Source organism: Mustela erminea, chromosome 1 (genome assembly GCF_009829155.1).
Source record: "Mustela erminea isolate mMusErm1 chromosome 1, mMusErm1.Pri, whole genome shotgun sequence".
Taxonomy (NCBI): Eukaryota; Metazoa; Chordata; class Mammalia; order Carnivora; family Mustelidae; genus Mustela; species Mustela erminea.
Genome location: NC_045614.1, coordinates 78858957 through 78878423, shown reverse-complemented (window position 1 = coordinate 78878423; position 19467 = coordinate 78858957). Strand labels below are relative to the sequence as shown.

Sequence of the window (19467 nt, the reverse complement as noted above, 5' to 3'; positions counted from 1 at the left end):
TGGTATTTGTCTTTCTCTCTCTGACTTATTTCACTTAGTAGGTTCATCCGTGTTGTCAGAGAATGGACATAGAACATGACTAGGACTTATTCTTAGTGTGGCCATTTTCTTTTTTAAACACCACACCCCTAGAAATGTAAGCATCCTATGGAGAGTGTAGGACAGATTACTTATCATGGACATTTTCCTATGAGACACACTAAATCCACCATTAATTCAATACCTACACAAAAATTGCAATTAATTTCTAATTATGTGAAGCAAATGATCAGCTTAACAGAAACAACTTATGTTGTGAGAAGTTGTAGAATCTGCACAGACAGTACTAAGATCCCTGGAAAACTGTTGGAAACAGATCTTTTAAAATGGGTGGAGGGGGGGAGAAGATCACTAAAAAATGAAATAATCTACAGAACACAAATTATTTGTGGTTTATGATTCCTAAACACCTGTCAACCACTCTTTTCAGAAGTTCACCTTTGGGAGGGAACTTGTTCTTATTAATCTCTCTTGAGAGTTGTTTGCTATATTGTCAGCATGGGCTGGATCTCTGCCACTGAAGTCTCTGTGGGACAGAGAAAATGGGTTATTTCAAGGGTCTTGGGGGAGAGCATTTCCCAGATATTACCCTCATATCAAGAGGAGTTCACAGGCCTGAGTTTACTCATGAAGTGAGCAGACTACTCCCAGAGTGGTGAGCACATAGTTAGGTCCAAACTTAGCCATTTTTGCCTTCTCTGTGGTAGAACCCTCAGGATTTTGGCAACAGAATGTCATTTCAAAAAAAAAAAAAAAGATGATTGAGAGAGGGGAAGGAGGGGATGACCCTAAATAGGCAGCCTGTCTGGTGCTCATTTTATGCCAGGCAAGAGTTCATACTCCATCACTATTTTCTTGTCAGTCTGAACCATGAAACTAGAATTCTAAAAAGACTCTCCAGCCTTCCCTCAAGTTGGAATAACCTCCAGGAAAAGTAAATGATAGACTTGTTTATTAATGTGTATTTGAAAATTGTGTTTCCAACATTGGCATGGACATTAGTTTGACATAAAGTTCCACACTGAGGTAACATTTCCACATTCTTTTTTGACACCCAGCATAATGGCATCCATCATACTTTCATAAGAATTTTCTCCCCATATTCTGGTTTTTGTCAAATACTAGCCTGGCTGAAATGGCAAAAGGGAGCACAGAAATTAACACATCTTAACTTTATAGGATAGCATTTCTGTTTTAGTGTCCTTTGGTAAAGCACCTACCTGAGGCCTGAGCACATAGTAGGGCCTCAGTAAATGCTGGTGGATTTGCATCAATCCCCTAGCCCAGGGAAACAGTGGCCATATTGGATTTCATAGGAGAATTTCAGAAGATTCAAAGGAATATGAAAGCAGCCAAGCTGGAAAGGTAATTTCCCACCACAGGCTTGTAGGCAATCCAGTTTTCAATGCTCTTCTGTTCAACAAGAAAATATAAGAAAATATTTTTGTAAGCTTAAATTTTTTTTTATAAACCTGATTTCTTAAAGCTAAAAGACTTCCTTTCATTCTGAGAATCTCCTTCTTCCCTTTTTGAGGAGGTGGGGAGCTTAAACATCATTCCTTTTATGAAATGAGATGGCAGTAAATAACTTGTTTTTCTTTCTGAATTTCCTTCCTTGTCAAAATGAAAAATTGGCAAGCTGTAACAAACCCCAAATTTGTTTATTGGTTTGTTTTTTTTTTTTAATCATTCCATGGAATGTGAGGATTGGGGAACTAACTGGTAGACCAGGCAACTGAGAATTTTTCTCTTGCATTTAGGAGAAACTAAAGAACTCTTTGAACAGAACAATAGGCAACAAAGTAGCCATAAATAGCTCACCACCTTATGTGAGAAAAAACTTAGTGGTTATCATTCATATTTGCCATAATTAGGATGTACATCATGCTCACAAATACGGACAATCTGAGAGATGTTCGTTACAATACATTGTTTCGTTACACATACACTCTCTTTCATCTAGTTAAAGACCAAAAATATATCTGCACGCAAATGCAAAAGGCAGCATTCTGCTTATGAGGAATTGTATGTGTTTTCATTGAAAACCCACATCATCTCAAGGCATTTCTGGTCCTGCTGCCTAAGCCGCTGACATACAGACCTGGCCTTGATAGATGAGTTCATTATCCCTTTCTAATTGCAAGCAGATTTCCAGGTGTGTTCATTACAATTTAAATGCAGTCTGCCTAATTGTACGTAGTGCTAGCCCAGGGGTCAGCCGGTGGGGTCCATTACTCCTCGTCTCTCCCTGGCCTCCGTTTCTTACCTGTGAACTCTGGCAGGTGATCGGGGCCCCTATGAGTAATTCCTCACCGAGGAATCAACTGTCCACCTGTGCTGCTTCATAAATACAAGTGTGGAAGCAGAGAGGATTATGTGCTCTTATAAAGCCCTACTTATACATAGATTTAATTGCACATGCAAACTACTGATGGCATTTTTATGACTAGATGTGTGACATCTCTGATTGTAATTATTTTCTCCTGGATAGGGGAGTAGGTGGAGAACACAGTTCCCATGTTTTTAACTACATAGCAGTTTCTTTACTTATTCAGATTCTGATAAGCACCTAGAGGGTAATCTCAAGAGAACTGAAAAACCACACACACACACACACACACACACACAGTCACACATGCATACATATAACTTGTGTAATTTTAAAAACACAAAATAATAATATATATTTTCTAAGATTTATGTACACAGATAAAATAGATTGGAAACATGCAAGCCATATCTCTGGGGAGAACAACACTTTTTCGGTAAGGGTAGTTAAAGGGATACGTTAACTTTATCTAGAATGCTCTTTTAAAACAAGGAGATTGCATTCATGAAATGCTCTATCGTTAAAATGAATAAAATTTAGTCCTCAAAATATAGTAGCATTAAAAATTAGTGTTATAGTAAAGGGAGGTATTCCAGCTCTGGAAAATCTGTAGGGGAGTAACTAGTACCATATGGTAGTAAAGTGCTTCCAGAGGTACTGTAAGTGAAAGTGAGGGACCAGGGCAATATAAATTGGGCTTTGAAATATGAGTAAGAGTTCACTAGCTTAACTCAAGTGGGAAATGGGTGGAAGAACAGGACGGCCAAAAGGACCAGATGAAGCATAAAAGAAGAGGGAGTTTTTAGAGAACATTAAATATCCCTGTCTGACTCGAGCAGGGCTCATGCACCTGGGAAAAAGAGGCAGCATATGGAAAACAGTTCCAGAAGCTAGAGATGAGACTGGAAAAGCAGAGGACAGAGCCAGGAGTACCTCAGTGACAAGCTGAGGTTCTAGATGTACGTGGTTGCAAGTACTTATGTTCACTTACAATGGCTTCCCTCAAGAATGACCAAATACTTGGTGGTTTTAAACAATGGAAAGTTATTCTCTCACAGTTATGAAGGCCAGAAGTCCAAAATTCAGCTGGGTCATGCTCCTTCTGGGGGTTTCTAAGAGAATCTTTCTTACCTCTTCCAGCTTTTGAGGCTTGTAGTTACATGGTTCCAATGTCTGCCTCCATTTCCAATTTTAGTATATGTGCTGCCGAAGCGAGCACTCTGCCTCCATTTCCAGAATCCATCCTCTCCTCTTCTTTTCTTTCTTTCTTTCTTTCTTTTTTTTTTTTTTTTTAGCCTTTACTTCTTTGAGAGTGCAAGCAGAGGGAGGGGCCAAGGGGAAGGGAGAGAAAATCTCGAGCAGACTTCCCAGCAGGCAGGGAGCCTAATGTGGGGCTCAATCTTACAACCCTGAGCTCATGACCTGAGCCAAAAATCAAGAGTCAGATGCTCAACTGACAGAGCCACCCAGGCACCAGCAGAACGCTCTCCTCCTTTGTCTGTGTCTCGCCACTCTGTGTCTCTTCTAAGGACACTAGCCATTGGATTTAGGATAATCCAGGATGATTTCATCTAAGGATCCTTAATTATATCTGTAAAAATTCTTTTTCCGAATAAGGTCACGTTCCCCAGTTCTCTAGGTTAGGATATGGACAAATCCTTTTTGGTGGTGAGGGGAGGGATGTGTTGGGGGACACCATCCAGCTCACAGCAGTGCTGATGGGCCAAATCATATGAGGAGAAGTAATATTATCAAATCTGATTTCTGGGAAGGTGGTGCAGGCAAGCCAAGCCTGAGAAGTTTCTCAAGGACTAGAGATGTTTTTTGTCTGTTGTAAAGAACAAAGGATCTTCCGTGGTTTCTGACATGCTGATTATTGAAATAATGAACAAATGGATAAATTTGCAAGACCAGTGAAGAAAAGATTGTAAGCATTTAGAAATGAGAAGAATACATATCCTGTGGGAAGTGATCCTTAGGTGTTTTTGAAAAATGTTGGTCCTGAAGCAAAAATTATTCTTGCAGATAGATGTTCTTTAGTAGGTCACTCAAGACACAGAAAGCTTGGAAACCCTTACTATACAAACATAATCTATTCAACAAATATTTATAGAACATTTACCGTAGCTGTGAGAATATTCCCAGCTTTCCTCAGCTAATAATCAATACATAAGCAATATGTAAACCAGAAAAAAAAATAAATGCAAAAATAAAATAAAATATGATGGTATGAAAGAAAGTACAGACAAAGAAAGGAAATATGATAGTATCTGAGACCGGGTGGTCAGGAAAGGCCTTGCTAAAGAGGCAACATGTGACCTTGAACCCTGTGAAAATCTGGGCGATGGACATTTCAGGTTCACAGTTTCTTCAGTAACTTGAGGAATAAGCCTGGCCTGCTTGAGGGACAGTATGAATGGGGGAAAGGATTGCATAATAAGGGTTAGGAAGCATAGAGGGACCACATCATCTAAAGCCTTGGAGGCCATGATAGAAAAGTATAGATTTTAAATATAAGCAGAAACCATCAGAGCATTTTAAAGAGGTATATGACATGGTCTGATTTCCATTTAAATTATGGTTTCTCACCCTCAGCACTTAGCATTTAGGGCCAGACAGTTCTTTGTTTTGGGGGCCATCTTGTGCATGGGTCTATCGACATCCCTGGCTTCTACCCCCTAGATGCCAATAGAACCCATTAACCAGTTGAGGCAACCAAAAATACATCCACACATTGCCAAATGTCCCCTGGGGGACAAGATCAGCCCAGATGAGAATCATTGACTTAAATAAATCATACTCTGACTACTCCAAGGAGAAGTGTTTGTAGGGGAGATAATAGTGGAAGCCAAAAGACCAATTAGGAGGCTTAGCATGCTCTGGGCAAGGGAAAATGGTGGTTTCTAATTTCAGAGAGAGAGAGAGAAATAAGTGAATATGGAATATGTGTTAGAGATGGAATCATAGGACTTACTGACAATTTAGAATAGTGAGTGTAAGAGAAAGAGAAGAATTCAGTCTATGTCCTAAACAGTGGGCTGACCAGTGGTATCTTTAACTGACATGAAGAAGAGTGACAGAAGAGCAAGGTTGGGTGGAGAACACCTGGTGGGAAGGAAAGTCACTTTTTCTGGTGTGGATATGTGCATTTGGAATACTTACCACACACCCAAGGGAGATGATAACTCAAATAGGCTGTTAGATACACAAGTCTAGAGTTCAGGAGGGAGGTCAGCCTAGCGGTATAACTTTTGGAGTCTTTGGCATGGAGATGCTTTTGAAAGCCATAGTCAAGATGAGATTTCTTGAAAAGAGAGGAAAGGGGGGAAGAGAGAGGGTGAAAAGAGAAATAATAAGAGAAGGGTGGAGACAAAGATGGGGCTTGAAGTTCTGTTAGAGGAAAAGCAAACATAAAAAAATCAAGAGGGGGGCTGCCTGGCTCAGTCAGGGAAGTGTGCGACTCTTAATCTCAGGGTTGCAGTTTCAGGCTCCACACTGGACATAGAAAGAACTTAAAAATAAAATCTAAGGAAGGAAGGAAGGAAGGAAGAGAGGGCCCAGTGAATAGGAGGATCCAGAAAAATAGAGAAGACCATTAGAAGGCACATGAAAGACCTCGTACTTTTGAGATGTTGCTTTTGGGGTGCTAGAAAGAGAAGGAGTGAGAAGAAGCTGCCAGAAGTTAGAAAACACAATCCTGTTAGTGTTTAGGTATCCTAAATATTTCTTCTCCTCTAATCATTTTTTCACTATAAATTCCAGTCTATAAAGAACTAATTGGGGACGCCTGGGTGGCTCAGTGGGTTAAGCCTCTGCCTTCGGCTCAGGTCATGATCTCAGGGTCCTGGGATCGACCCCACATCGGGCTCTCTGCTCAGCAGGGAGCCTGCTTCCCTCTCTCTCTCTGCCTGCCTCTCTGCCTACTTGTGACCTCTCTCTCTGTCAGATAAATAAATAAAATCTTAAAAAAAAAAAAAAGAACTAATTGCTTCATAGTCTTAAGACCTGCATTTTGGGAGTTTTATTCTTTTCTGATGGGTCTGCAGGCTCCCTTTTCCTACCATGGCAGAGGATGGACCACAAAACGTCTCACAGTTCCTTCTAATGTGTAAGTCAGTGGTCCATACCTATTGGTGACTTGAACTGTATCAGGAAAGAAAAGCCATTTTTCTTTGTCTTGGTTTGAGGTCCCACCTCAGATGTTGGGGCACTAATAGGCAGGGAAAAAATGAGCCAGAAACCAGGGTGGTTCACAGATGAGAAGCCAGAGCCAGATATGGTTCAGTAGAGTACATGGTTGGGAAACCATTCTATATGCAAAAACCCAAACCACCCAAAACGCTGGAGGAGGCTCATGTTGACATTAGGTCTTCAGGTGTGTTTTGATAATTCAAGCCACTAGCAAACAAAGTTACATTTGAGTTGGAATGTTCCTAAGCCTCCTGCCTTCCTAAGGGGCACAAAAATGAGCATGGGCAGCGTGAATGGTCAGAAGAGGAAGGCTGAGTGGACATAGCTGGATGTGAAAGCCTGGGACTAGGGTCAGCATTTGAAGAGCATAGTCAGACATGAAGATGTGTTCACATAGTCACATGTGGGATCATGCGGGAAGAAACAGTGAGCGGCAGGAAACACGGTGCTAGGACTGGGACCAGAGGAACAAGTCTCAGGATCATTTGTTCCAAAACAGGACTTCATATCAGGTATCTTCCCTGCAGAAAATGTGTTGGTTAATTAAGGAGAATATAAAGGGGTGGGTCGGTTAAGAGAGGTCAACGACAGATGAAGAAGTGCTCAGGGACTAGCCACAGCGGGGCTCCGCTATCCAGCCTAGACCTGCAGGGTGAGGGGAGGACACAGGGGCCAAGTCACGGGGTGGGTAAGAGACAGCAACCTCTATAGGACCTGGGGCCTTTGTGGTAGAATGGCGGCCACCTGCTGTTCCTGGGCGGGAGCTGGGGGGTAGGCAGCTGAACCTTAGTCTCCTTTACGGGCCAATCAATCTCCAACCAGAAGCCAGAGTAGATGTTAGCTTCCGGGGGCTAGAAGAGTGGGGATCTAGAGGGACATCTAGAAGATGTCCCCCACAGACTCCCTCTGGGATGAATGAGTCAGCCTAATAAGTATCTTGCACTGTTCAGAGTGAACAAGGTGTCTGTCTTCAGGTGTTTATGACTCTAGCAGAAATTTAGCTACACAGAGCAGTGCTAACCTTGACTTTGCCCAGGAAAGAACTACAGAACAGCATTCAGAAAAACTCCACGAGGGAGAATAGACTCTACAATTATATTATGCTCTTGTGTGTTCCTGCGTTATCTCTTCTAAAACCCATACCTTTTATTTAGTGCAGGAAGCACTGCTTATCTTCCAGGCTGAGAATAGCCTTCACTGAAAACTTAAAGTAGGGAGAAAGAAATCAGGTTGTCGAAAAAAAACAATGAAAAATCATTACTCCAAAAGTGCTAGGCACCAAAACTGTTACAGGAGATCTGCCAGGGAGAAAATAAAGCCTGGAAAATTATTGTCCATCAGCATATTCCACTTCTGAAAAACCATTAGCTTCAAACGAGGGAATAAATACAGGACCCCACGCGTAGTAGGTGAGCCAGTGCCTTCACAATAATAACGATGTATCTCTACCACCCTATTGTTGGAGCCGAATTGTCTCATAATGATGATCTATTTCATGTCTAGAGAACTGTAAGTGTTGTAGGCAACATCACAGCCATCAATCCTCAACCGTGACGTTTCCTGTATGAGGTGTCGTTGCTTTAATATGAATGGTTACCACCTCACAGAGGAGCTCTGCCGTGGTCTGGTGATTGTTGAGTCAAGCAAGGTGACTGGTTACTTTGGGGTCCTTGGGCTCTTGTAACTAATTGTTGGAATTGAAGAAGTACCATTTTAAAATTCTGACGGCTAAGAGGACTAAAAGGGGCTGTCACATATCAGTTAAATAATAAATACATTCATTTGAGGCAAACCTAGATCCTTTGGGTGGCTATCTTTTGTTATCTAACAGTTAATAGATGATCACCTATTGGGTGAGAGAATCCATACAATCCTTTTCGTCGCTAAATTCTCTATGTATAAACACAGATGTATGCTGGGACACATGGACCATGATTAAAACCAAGGTTCTGCTTGTGACCAGCTATAATCTTTTAGTCACATCTTTTTTTTTTTTTTTTTTAATAAGCATGATTAAAAGCATGGAATCCAAAGCCAGACTCACAGGATTCAAGTTTCTACCAACCATTTGCTGGCTCTGGGGCCTGGAGGACATTACTGAACCTCCCTGTGGTTCAATTTCCTCATCTGTGAAACGGGGATAATATTACACCTACCTCTTCAGGATTAATGAGGAATAAATGAGTTAATCCATGTAAAGCTCTTAAAACGATGCCTGACCCATAGGGAGTACTCTGTAAATGTTAGCTCTTAGTGTAGTATTTTTTTTCGTAGGTCCAACATATTGCACTGTTTATTAAGAAAATCTCAAAGATAAGTTATTATTACGGCTGTACATAGAATCAGCCACTTAAAATGGTATTTTTCTCACTCGTCTTTGGGTACCCCCACAATATTACCATCCTACCTCCCAGTAAGCCCCTGTTAACCACCCAGCAGAGTGTCTGATGCATAGGACACCAGAGGGGCTGATGTTTGTGGGATGTCCAGAGTCCAACCAGACATGCTTCCAATTTGTATCTAAGTGTTGTCTCGAGTGTAGGGAACACTGAAAGAAAAGGAAACTTTTGTCCCTGAGTGATTACCAGTCCCTGTGGTCCCGAACACAACCATGCCTTCATGTCACCTCGTAATCCACACTTTAAAACTGAAGTCCTCCTGGGAAAGCCAACAATACACGTGCTGTTCCTGAGCAGTAGATTTTTTTATTTGGAAAGAGGTTTTGCTGACAGATGTGTAAAAGTGCACCCACCTAGACCATTCTGTATCAGCTTGACAGCTGTGGATAGCCAGGAAACCACACTATTTCTTTTTCTTTGGCATTAATGGACACTTGAATTTTTCTACCCAGGTCTACCTGTGTCTGATGCTATCAGGCTGTCCCAAGGACTGTTTGGTTCATTGCATCCATTTGGGTTTCCTGGTGGAAGCAATTCCAACACAAATATTGAAGACGTGCAAATCTGAGCTTTCGTTTTCTTCTGGTAGAAATGAGAACTACCAGGCTGTCTTTAGTTAGGCATTGGTCCCGTTTGCAACCCCTCCTGGTCCCCAGAGCCTACCCAATATACTGTGTATAAAACATGGACCTGATGGGACCTGGGTGGGCTCATTTCACAATAGTGAAAAATGCCTTGTTTTTCTTCTGTGTTATCTTCTTTCAATCCATTATGTTCATGGTTTTGGTTTTTTTTTTTTTTTTTTTTCCAGTGTTGTTTGAGAAATACTGAGTAAGTGATTAATAACCGTCTTGGTTTTGCTTTTGCTCTCAACGGCTTATAGAGAAATAATGTGACCTACAGATGTTTGGACAAATAGTACATTGTGTTAATGACAGATTCTGCTCAGACATGCCCCACGCAATTGAGCTTTTCAGCACCAAAAGGACAGGTATTCCTGGATCTTGTCTAATCGTCCCTTCTCTGCTTTTCTTGTTAGACTAAATACTAACCGTATTGAAAAGGGGATTGGACAAAACAGTGTTCAGAGCTGTGTATTCCTTTTGTCCTCCCCGAGGCAGACAGAGGGAGAAATGTGTAGATAAGCGTATGAGGAGGTCATATAAACAGTCCTAACAGAATAGAAGCATTCTTACGTGCTAGGCATGGCACTGTGTGGGTTAGATACTTCTTTATTTAAATTGCCTTTTATTTTTACTTAAAGTACAGTAATAGGAAATAGGGTTTCTTAAGCAGATAAAAATTACCAGCCAGAGTTAATTAAGTCATCTTTTATAGTATGTGGTTTCATTTAAAATAAGTGATTAATGATAACTTAAACTCTCTGGGCTGGTTTATATAAAGGTTTAGCTGGGATTGTCAAGGAAAAGGAAGGACAGAATTTCCATATGGAGTCATGTTCCTTGGATAAGAAAATTCAAACAAAATTAGAGTTACCTATGAGTGAAAAATTGTTAAATTTCAAATAAAAATTTTGGAGCTAGCCGGAACCTAGGGTTAAGTTGCTTAATCCAACATGCCCATTTTACAAAGGAGGAAATTGAGGCCCAGAGGGTTCAGACACATGGCCAAGGTCATATGGCTCTTCTGCAGCTAAGAAATAGCCAGAACCCACCTTTTTAGCTGAGAGTCTGCTATTTTCCCCACACTGCTGTCCAGCACCTCTTTCTAGTCATATATATACATATATGTGTGTATGTGTGTGTGTGTGTGTGTATGCGCGCGCGTGTGTGTGTAAGTTCAAAATATATATATTAGTTCAAAAATATTTGTTAAGCACATAGTAGACACAGGCCCTAAAGTGTGGTAATTTAGATGAGAAAATAGAACGTGAGAGTTCATCACGTCGGCCATCAAAGTAATGCTTTTCATCTGCAGCACAGAGACAGCTGCAAAGCATTTGATCTTAACAATGACAATTAAAATGAGCCTTATTTGAAGTTGCAAAATCACCGCACTGCATTAGCGGAAGACGCCAGCATGCACGCACGAGGGCACTTTGCAGATGGCGTGCAGAGACTTGGTTTATGTAGGCACTTTAGGGAACAGATGGAACCCATGGCATCCCATGGTAAATGTGGATTTATAGCACTACCGTCACGAGCTCCAGTGGCTGTCTTCTACCTGAGGAAGCAGCTGAAGTGATGTGATGCCTCTGGTCTGTGAATGACGGGCACAGGACTCCCTAAAGGAAACGTCGTCCCCAGGGGTAGCCTGGCTTCCATTCTCTACCCGGGCAATGCATCATTAATGGGAGCTTTATGTCAATGAAAGGTCCTCTTTAGTATGGATGGTACCTACCCCTTTCCCTCATTCATCTACCCCACAAATGTTTTAAGCATGTGGGATTAAAGAATTAAAAGAAAATACCTAAAAAGCTGCGCTTAAAAAAAAAAAAAGAGCTTCATGAAGACTCAGCTAATGGGTAACTTCAGGGTCTTTATTCTGTAAAAACTGATAAGAACGTGTGCCCTGGTTCCTCACGAGGTAAAATTTCAGCATCTCATAAACAAGCCATCAGAGAAGATAGCCACTTTGGACAACACACACACACCCCCCATCAAACAAAAGGGATCAATGAGACGAATGCCGAAGATATTACCAGGAATGTACAATATCCCATGATGGCGTCTTCCCTAATTATTTAAGATCGCTTGTAAAATTGATTTTATGTAAACACAACAACACTCAGCAACAGCCAGCTCCTTGGAGGCAACGTAAGTTGTTGGGGATTTATTGACCTGTCGTTCCCTTGTGTGACTTTACTACCATTTAATGGCCTGTTTAGATAGTCTTGATGTGTAGAAGCTCCCCCCGAGTGGCACATACCGACAGGAGTTTACCATAGAGCTAAAGGAAGGGACCCCCTGATCGACCACAAGGAGGCACAGAAACTTTCCTCATTCTCTCCTCAAATGCAAGGGTTTTCTCAGGAACCGGAATGAGATGTGAGCCGTCCATATCTTTCTACTTTTTCCTATATCCTGAAAGTGGAAAACAGAGAAAAGCTAGATGTGGACCTAGCTTTAGGTCCTACTTTTAACTCCTATAGGCATTGTGACCACGATTATACCATATGACATCTCTGAGCTGATCAGCTCTATGACCGGCAAAATTCTCTCCCTGCCTGGTACCTGAATTTCTCGGGAAAATTGAAGTACAAATTGGGTGTGATGTGCTATGCAAATGCATAATCAAACACAAACACTCTCTCTGCCTGTCTCCCTCTCTCTATCTCTCTTTCTCTCTCCCTCCCCCAGTCTCTCTCAATTTAAAGCGGTTTTTAGCAAGAGAGCTTTGGAAATAGAAAAGGCTATTCTCTGCCTTGATGGTGTCTTCAGAGATAAGAGACTCAGGCATAGTCACTTCTCGCAGAGAACTTACAGGCAAATAGAGGAGAGTCCACATTTCACGGATTCTAAGAGTGTTCATTGAACATTCTAACTTCTCTGCAGTTGAGATAAATCTCATAACCAATGATGTATCATGGCTTAATAAGATTTTTTCTTTCTTAGTGGCACATGAAATAACAATGCCTCTTTCTAAGACTCAGTGTTGTCTTAGATGCAATGAAGTAGACTAATATGGCCTCACAGATAATTCTCCTCTAGCATCAAGGGAGGTCTAGGGGAAGAGGGAGATGGAACCCCAGACAACACCTTCTGAAAGACTTTGCAGGAAGAGTGACTGTGTAAACTGCAGGACCGGATGGGCGTGAGTTTGGAGGGAAGAGATAATCAATTCTGCAAGCATTTCATTTTCAAATTCAGAAGTTTCCTATTACATCAAAAGAGAAGTGTGTAGAAAGGAACCGGACTGATAGCAGGGGGTAGAGTAATAGGGAGAGGCCGCCCTCCCCCCCTCAACCCACCATCCTTTGCCCCCATTTAATGGAACAGTCAGTCACCTTCTAGAGAGGTTTCTAGAGTGATGAGATGCTCCCGTGCAGGACACAGGCTTTCAGATGAACTGACATCATCCATGCTCTTCCCCACACTGTACCCCTTGAGTGAACCCAGCTCTTAATCTAAAACAGAATGTTCAGAGTCTCAGGCTCTGTGACTGGCCTCTGAAGCGACCCCAACTCGATCCCAGGGCCGAGCAAACAGCCTTCCTGCAGGTTTCATTTTCCTCAGGCCTTTCCTCTCAGGAATGCAGTTATGTGGCCATTTCCCTGACCCGGCCCTTGTCATAATGAATCCTTCCTTCCCACTGAATTATTTCCCCCTCTTTCCTCTCAAAGATTTATCCCACATGCCAACCTTTAGTGAAACTTCTTCTGCTCAAGAAAAAATAAACAAGCAACCAGAACTTGAGTGGCCAGAGTTGGGACAAAATCAAATGGCATTTCCTGTATTTTCAAAGATTGCAAAATATTCTAAAGATGAAGAAGAATGTTGATATAGCTTAAATGCCCAATTATAATAACTGGAGTTCAAAATCCAATTAATGGCATCTTTCATTCCCCCCCCACCACCAATTTCCCCTCCTTGTTTCCTGCATTCCCTCCTCTTGACTGGTTCTACTCTTAGATTTTATATTCCTGTTTTTTTAGTGTGACATCTACCCAGAGTTTAACTTTTCTGTCATGCACACTTAATTTTTAGGATTTTTTTTTTCTCCTGTAGAGTCCTTATTTCCCATGTTTTATCTACCTTGACCTTTCCATCTGGTTATTTTTACCCTTTTTCCTATTGCTTTATTATTTTCTCTTTCCTGTTTACCATTTCTCTTCCTTCACTCATGTTTCCATTTTTCTTTTTGTCAAGTACTGCTACATCCTTTGAAAAATAATCATTGAGTCAAAGGGACTCCCAAATGTCAAGGTGTAGGCAAATAAGAAACTGTGCTCTCTTACAGTTAGTAGGTATTCAAAATAAACTTGACCAAGGCGACCCTCGAACAGTCTTGAGGCTGTTAGCATCACATTCAGGGTAGGCTCCCAGTAGTGCTCTCTTAAAGGAAGAGATGTCCTCATCAGCCCAGGGAGGAGGACAAAGATGGGAAAGGCATGAGAGGGGGAGGTAGAGGCAATGTTGTATAGTGGTTCTAGCCTCTGGTGCCAGAATTCCTTTGTTCAAATCCTAGCCAAATGCACAACTCTTATACAACTTCTGTGAGAATTAAATGAGATAATGTATTTAAGCACTTAGACCATGTCTGTAACAGTAAAACTATGTAAGTACTATTATCATTATTTGTCTAAGTCACTTGAGTTAGTATCAGATGTAAGAAAAAGGTATCAGATGTAAGAGAGAGGAAATATACCTTCTTTTACATGTGTCTACCTGGGATCAAGTTTGAAAAGTCTTAAAACTAGAGATTCTCAAAGTGTAGTGTTTGGACCAGCAGCAGCAGCAGCATCCAGCAACCTGTTAAAAATGCAAATTATAAAAAAAAAAGCAAATTCTCTAACCCTATCCCTGACCACCACCACCACCCCTAGCCAACTGAATCAACAACTTCGAGTGGGGCCAAGCAATTCAAATTTTAACAAGCCCTTTAAGTGATTCTGATAATACTAAAATTTGAGGACCATGGCACTATGGTGAATATCCTCTCTCTCCTAAAGGAGCAGCCCCAACCCAGAGTATAGCTGTATCCCACCCACCACCACCACCACCAACATGGTGAGCCTCTGTATTGTCCATGGTCATACTTATTGGAGCAACTTGAAGACAAGCAAGCTATAGGCATGAGGTAACTCTATTCTAACTGAGGAATGTTAGCATCATATCTTTCCTTGACATACAGTAGTGAATTGCTTATTTCTTTGGGTCCAAAAAGTAAGACTCCCAAATCATAGAGTGGGTGAGGACAAAGAATGCCCTTCATTCTCATGGAGTAGGACTAGGTAGTCCAGACATAGACTCAAAGATTCTCAAAGCCTAGTGCCTTTCTCCTCTCAAAATAATCAGGTTGGGGGCGCCTGGGTGGCTCAGTGGGTTAAAGCCGCTGCCTTCAGCTCAGGTCATGATCCCAGGGTCCTGGGATCGAGCCCAGCATCGGGCTCTCTGCTCAGAGGGAGCCTGCTTCCTCCTCTCTCTCTGCCTGCCTCTCTGCCTACTGGTGATCTCTGTCAAATTTAAAAAAAAAAAAAAATCAGGTTGCCTGGCAATAAATACATAATGACCCCTGTTGGATGTTTCTAAATTGTCCATTTAGGGGTACATTTGGGACATTTTGAGGTTGATAATGTTTAGGAAAAATCACCGTGTTCTCCTTCAGAAAACTCTTGGTTGAAGTTTCCCTTTCAGGTACATGGACTAGGTAGCCCCACCCACAGGTGTGACATGTGTGGCAATGCCTGTGTCCTGGTGAGCACTGGCTGATCCAACAGAAGCTTTCTGTTGAATATGAGGGAAGGTTTCATTCATCTTTCTTCTTAAATGAATCAAAATTACAGACGACATCTGCTGACATTCTCAAAGAGACAGTAGCTCAGAGACTACATCCTTCACCCGTAGGCAGACTTCCCAGAAATCCTCACAAAACAACCAGAGTGAGGAGCACCAGGGTGGCACAGTTGGTTAAATGTCCAACTCTTGATTTGGGCTCAGGTCATGATCGCAGGGTCATGAGATCGAGCGCTGCTGGGTCCCACGCTCAGCGGGGAGTCTGCTCAAAATATGCTCTCCTCCTCCTCCTCCCGTCTACACTCTCTCTCTCCAAAATAAATAAATGAGTCTTTAAAAAAAAAAAAAAAAAAGTAAAAAGAAGAGGAGGAAGAACCAGAGTGAGAGCAACTGATCCAGAAGGATCATTGTCCACACTACAGTCTCAGAGGTATAAATCCTGAAGGCGGGCTACCAAAGCAGTCCCTGCACAAGTACAAATTCTTGTATTTGTTTAGGATGTCATACCTTTCCGTTTACTTAACCAGACAGACTGGTTTGGTTATCTCCATTTTGTAGATGCAGAACCTGAGGCTTAGAGAGGCTGTAAGGACAAAAGGCACGAAACTAGTCATAGAACAGAAGTGAGAGCTCATGTCCCCTGAATCCCATTCCAGGGCACTTTCCACTTCATCATGTGGTGTCTCTCTGCCAGCCCACAACATAGGATGGCCTGTAAGTCTTCAGCATGAAAAGAACATGGATTCTTGATAGGAAGGCCCCTTTTACAACTTAGAAATTAAAAGGTGATTTGCTTCTTGGGTGTGGCAGCCCCTGTGTTGATGGCCTCTGCTATCTGCCAGGAATTTTCCCAGACTTTAACTTGATGGAACTAGGGGGTTTGGCAGTGCTAGAGAGGATGGCAACCAGTAGTATACAGCAGTGCTTTCCAACAGAACATTTGTGGTTCTAGAAATTTCTGTATCTATGCAACCCAATATAGTGACTGCTAGATGAGTAACTACATTTTTTATTTAATTTACCTCTTTTTTTTTTAATTTATTTATTAGAGAGAGAGAAAGCAGAAGCAAGGGGAGAGGCAGTGGGAGAGGGAGAAGCAGATTCCCTGCTGAGCAGGGAGCCTGGCGCAGGGCTCCATTCCAGGACCCTGAGATCGTGACCTGAGCCAAAAGCAGACGCTTAACCCAAGGAACCACCTAGGTGCCCCTACTTTTAATTAATTTAATATAAACTTAAATAGCCACAGAATAGGTAGTGCCTACCATATTAGACGATGCACATCTGTTAGATCATTTTTTAGTTGGGTGCTGGATGGGTTCTACCTGAAGGAAATAAGAAACAAAAATATAATTTATCCTCTATCCCCTCAACCTCTCAAACAAAATTACTTACCCCAAATTTTCACATATCTATTTAGACATGTGCCCCTAGCAGAGCCCCCTGACTACAAAGACACTTACTAAATTATCTGGTTGTTATCTGCAAAGTCAGTTAAGTGGTTCTCTTTCTGTCTCTCTGTCTCTCCCTCTTTGAGCAAGCTTTGTTTATTGTCACTTCTTATTAACCAACAGAGCAGGGTGAGAGCCGTGTGGAGACTAACAACAAAAGAGCCGTCCTCTGTGTTGGGCAGAGGCCTTGTAATAAGAATTAGAAACTGGACTCTCAAATCCTGCTTTTCAAGGAGAAAGGCCTCCATGGTGGTGGGCTGACATGGGCCATCTTAATTAGAAAATAAGGTAGGGACCAGTTCCTCAGCTGTCTTTTTTTCCCCCTTTAAAGCATTGGAACCCCAGCTCTGTAAACACACCCACACACTAGACGGCTCCACTTTCTCAACAGGGAGGCTGGCATTCCTCCTCATCTGAGATTGTCCTTCTCTGGGCGAGGAACTTGCAGTGGCAGGAGGCAGGCTGACATGGGATATGTTTAGCAGTGGTGAGAACCATTTAGCTCAGCCATCTCCATACTTTCGCAGTCAGAGGCCTTCGAGAAGGTCCAGCCTTCTTTACGCTTATATGGGTAGAAGACCAGCTAGCCAAATGCTGTTCATTCAGAAAGCTTAAGAGGAATAAGAAATCAGTGGTTTTCCCCATTCAATGCCCTTCTTTCCAGCATCAGCATCCTGACAATAAAACAAATTGCGAAGTGCACTTGTTCCAAGTCATTACATACTACGTAGCATCTACAATCTGTTTGGCCTTAATGCATCATAAACCTTTACTTGTGAAGTCATACGTTGAGTAGCACCCGTGGCCCTCACAGGTACCTGCCTATAGGCAGAGTGACACATACACCCTTCGCTCCATGTTTGTCCCAGATTTATCTTCCTAGCCTGTGGCACACCACGGGTCTGCATGTGTGACACTCTAGTCACACACATCGATGGGTTATTTTCTGAGTCGTGACCCTTCTTTTTTCTTACTGGGGGGACCCAGACTATTCCCTTTGTCTCCAGTGCCTTTCCCTGACTTCTCCACTTGCCCAACATTTGACTAAAGAGAACTCACATCCAGACATTCACTCACCTACTCAATGCCCATTTACATACACTTGTACCGTCTGTCCCTGAGTAAGACACAGACAATGAGAAGATGACAGACTAGGTTTCTGGTCCAAATCAGACTCTGTTATCCTTCTAGCTGGCTGACTCTGGACATTTGGCTTAATAAACACCAAGTAGAATATTGCAAGAATGCTGCCTCCCTCTTGACGTAGGGGAGTGAGATCATGGGCCTCCACTTAACTGAATGGCTTGTGTGTGGTAAATGTTCATGGTGACCTCCATCCCTGTCAAGTTCTACTCAATCCCACCCATTCCAAGAACACCTCCTGAACTCACCTAGTTGAAATTCATCTGTCCCTCTCCATCATGCCCGTAGCATGTTGGCTGAATGGAAGGAACACATATTTCTTTCTGTTTTACACCAGTTAGTCACGTGAACTTCAGCCTCCTGAATGAGATGTCACGTCTTTAGAGGAGATGGTCCAGATGTCTGTCCTCTATAACCCATTAATAGCTTACGTTAAATTCAACTTATAATTTTTGACTGTCTTCTATGTGCCAAGCACTGTGTCTGATGGGGCCTCTGGAAACAGGTATATAACCCCATTTTCCAAATGCAGAAAAGTTACAGTATAACTAGGGAGAATGTGATGAGCATTAATGTGTTTGTTTGCTTGGCCCCTATTCCTTCTTGCAGAAATTGTATCATCTTTCCTTCAAAAAGTCATTCCTATAGTAACTGGAATCATTGGTCCCTTATCTTCACCTGTCCTGTATCCATGCCCTTTGCCCCATGATTGTTTCAGTCCTTCCTACTAGTAGGACAGTACCCTCCTCCACACTTTAACTTTGTGCTCAGCCACATAACTTGCTTTAGCCAACAGAATAGCATAGAATACAATGTACGACGTCTGAGCCCAGTCCTTAAGATCCACTATGGGCTTCCACTTCTTCCCTTGGACCTCTGTGACTGCTGTAAGATGAGTTTTCCCATTCATTCAGCCTGGTCACTAGAATGAGTCCTATTAATAGAACATGTCTGAGTTTAACTTGCCACAAGAACTATTTAGCCAGATCTGCCACTTAAAGCAAAGCTGCCTGGTCTGTAGCGGTCTACCTCTAGCCATCCTGCAATTGCATAAAAAATAAATGCTTTTTATATTTTGCCACTGAGCTTTTGTGGTTATTGATTTCAGAGTAGTGGGTGATCCCTATATGGTTCCCACTCTAATCTTCTGTCCTCCTCCATGTTCTTCTCTCTACCAGAGAGCTTGAAATATCTCAATGGGATGACCATCTTCCCATCCCCTCCAGAACCAGAGCTGCAGTCCCCAGTCTAGGGTAAGCATGTGACCCAAGGAGGGGCAATCAGGGTTCATCCAATAGACCTTTAATGTTAGAACCAAGGAATATTTGAACCAGAGCCCACAGAGCAGACACAATTCCACATTTCTGGTGAGAGCCAGCAGATCATCAACTGAGGAAAAGGGAGAGAGACTGAGGCAGATGGAGGCAGGGAGCAGGAACAGACTCACAGTGGTCAAGGCCCTGATGCAGCATCCGGGGATCTGGAAGAATCCTCAGGTTCTG

General features: G+C 42.3%; 1 protein-coding gene and 1 long non-coding RNA gene across 2 annotated transcripts in view; one reads left to right on the top strand and one right to left on the bottom strand.

Annotated features, from left to right (window-relative positions):
- RARB (retinoic acid receptor beta) overlaps nucleotides 1–19467 on the top strand; it is a 725834-nt gene that overhangs the window by 509899 nt on the left and 196468 nt on the right. The window lies entirely within an intron of this gene.
- On the bottom strand, nucleotides 1012–17518 carry LOC116581298. Its single transcript, XR_004282003.1, has 4 exons — nucleotides 17182–17518; nucleotides 16637–16696; nucleotides 14287–14390; nucleotides 1012–1452 (listed from the first exon to the last, which is right to left on the bottom strand). It is a non-coding gene; the product is annotated as an uncharacterized LOC116581298 (long non-coding RNA).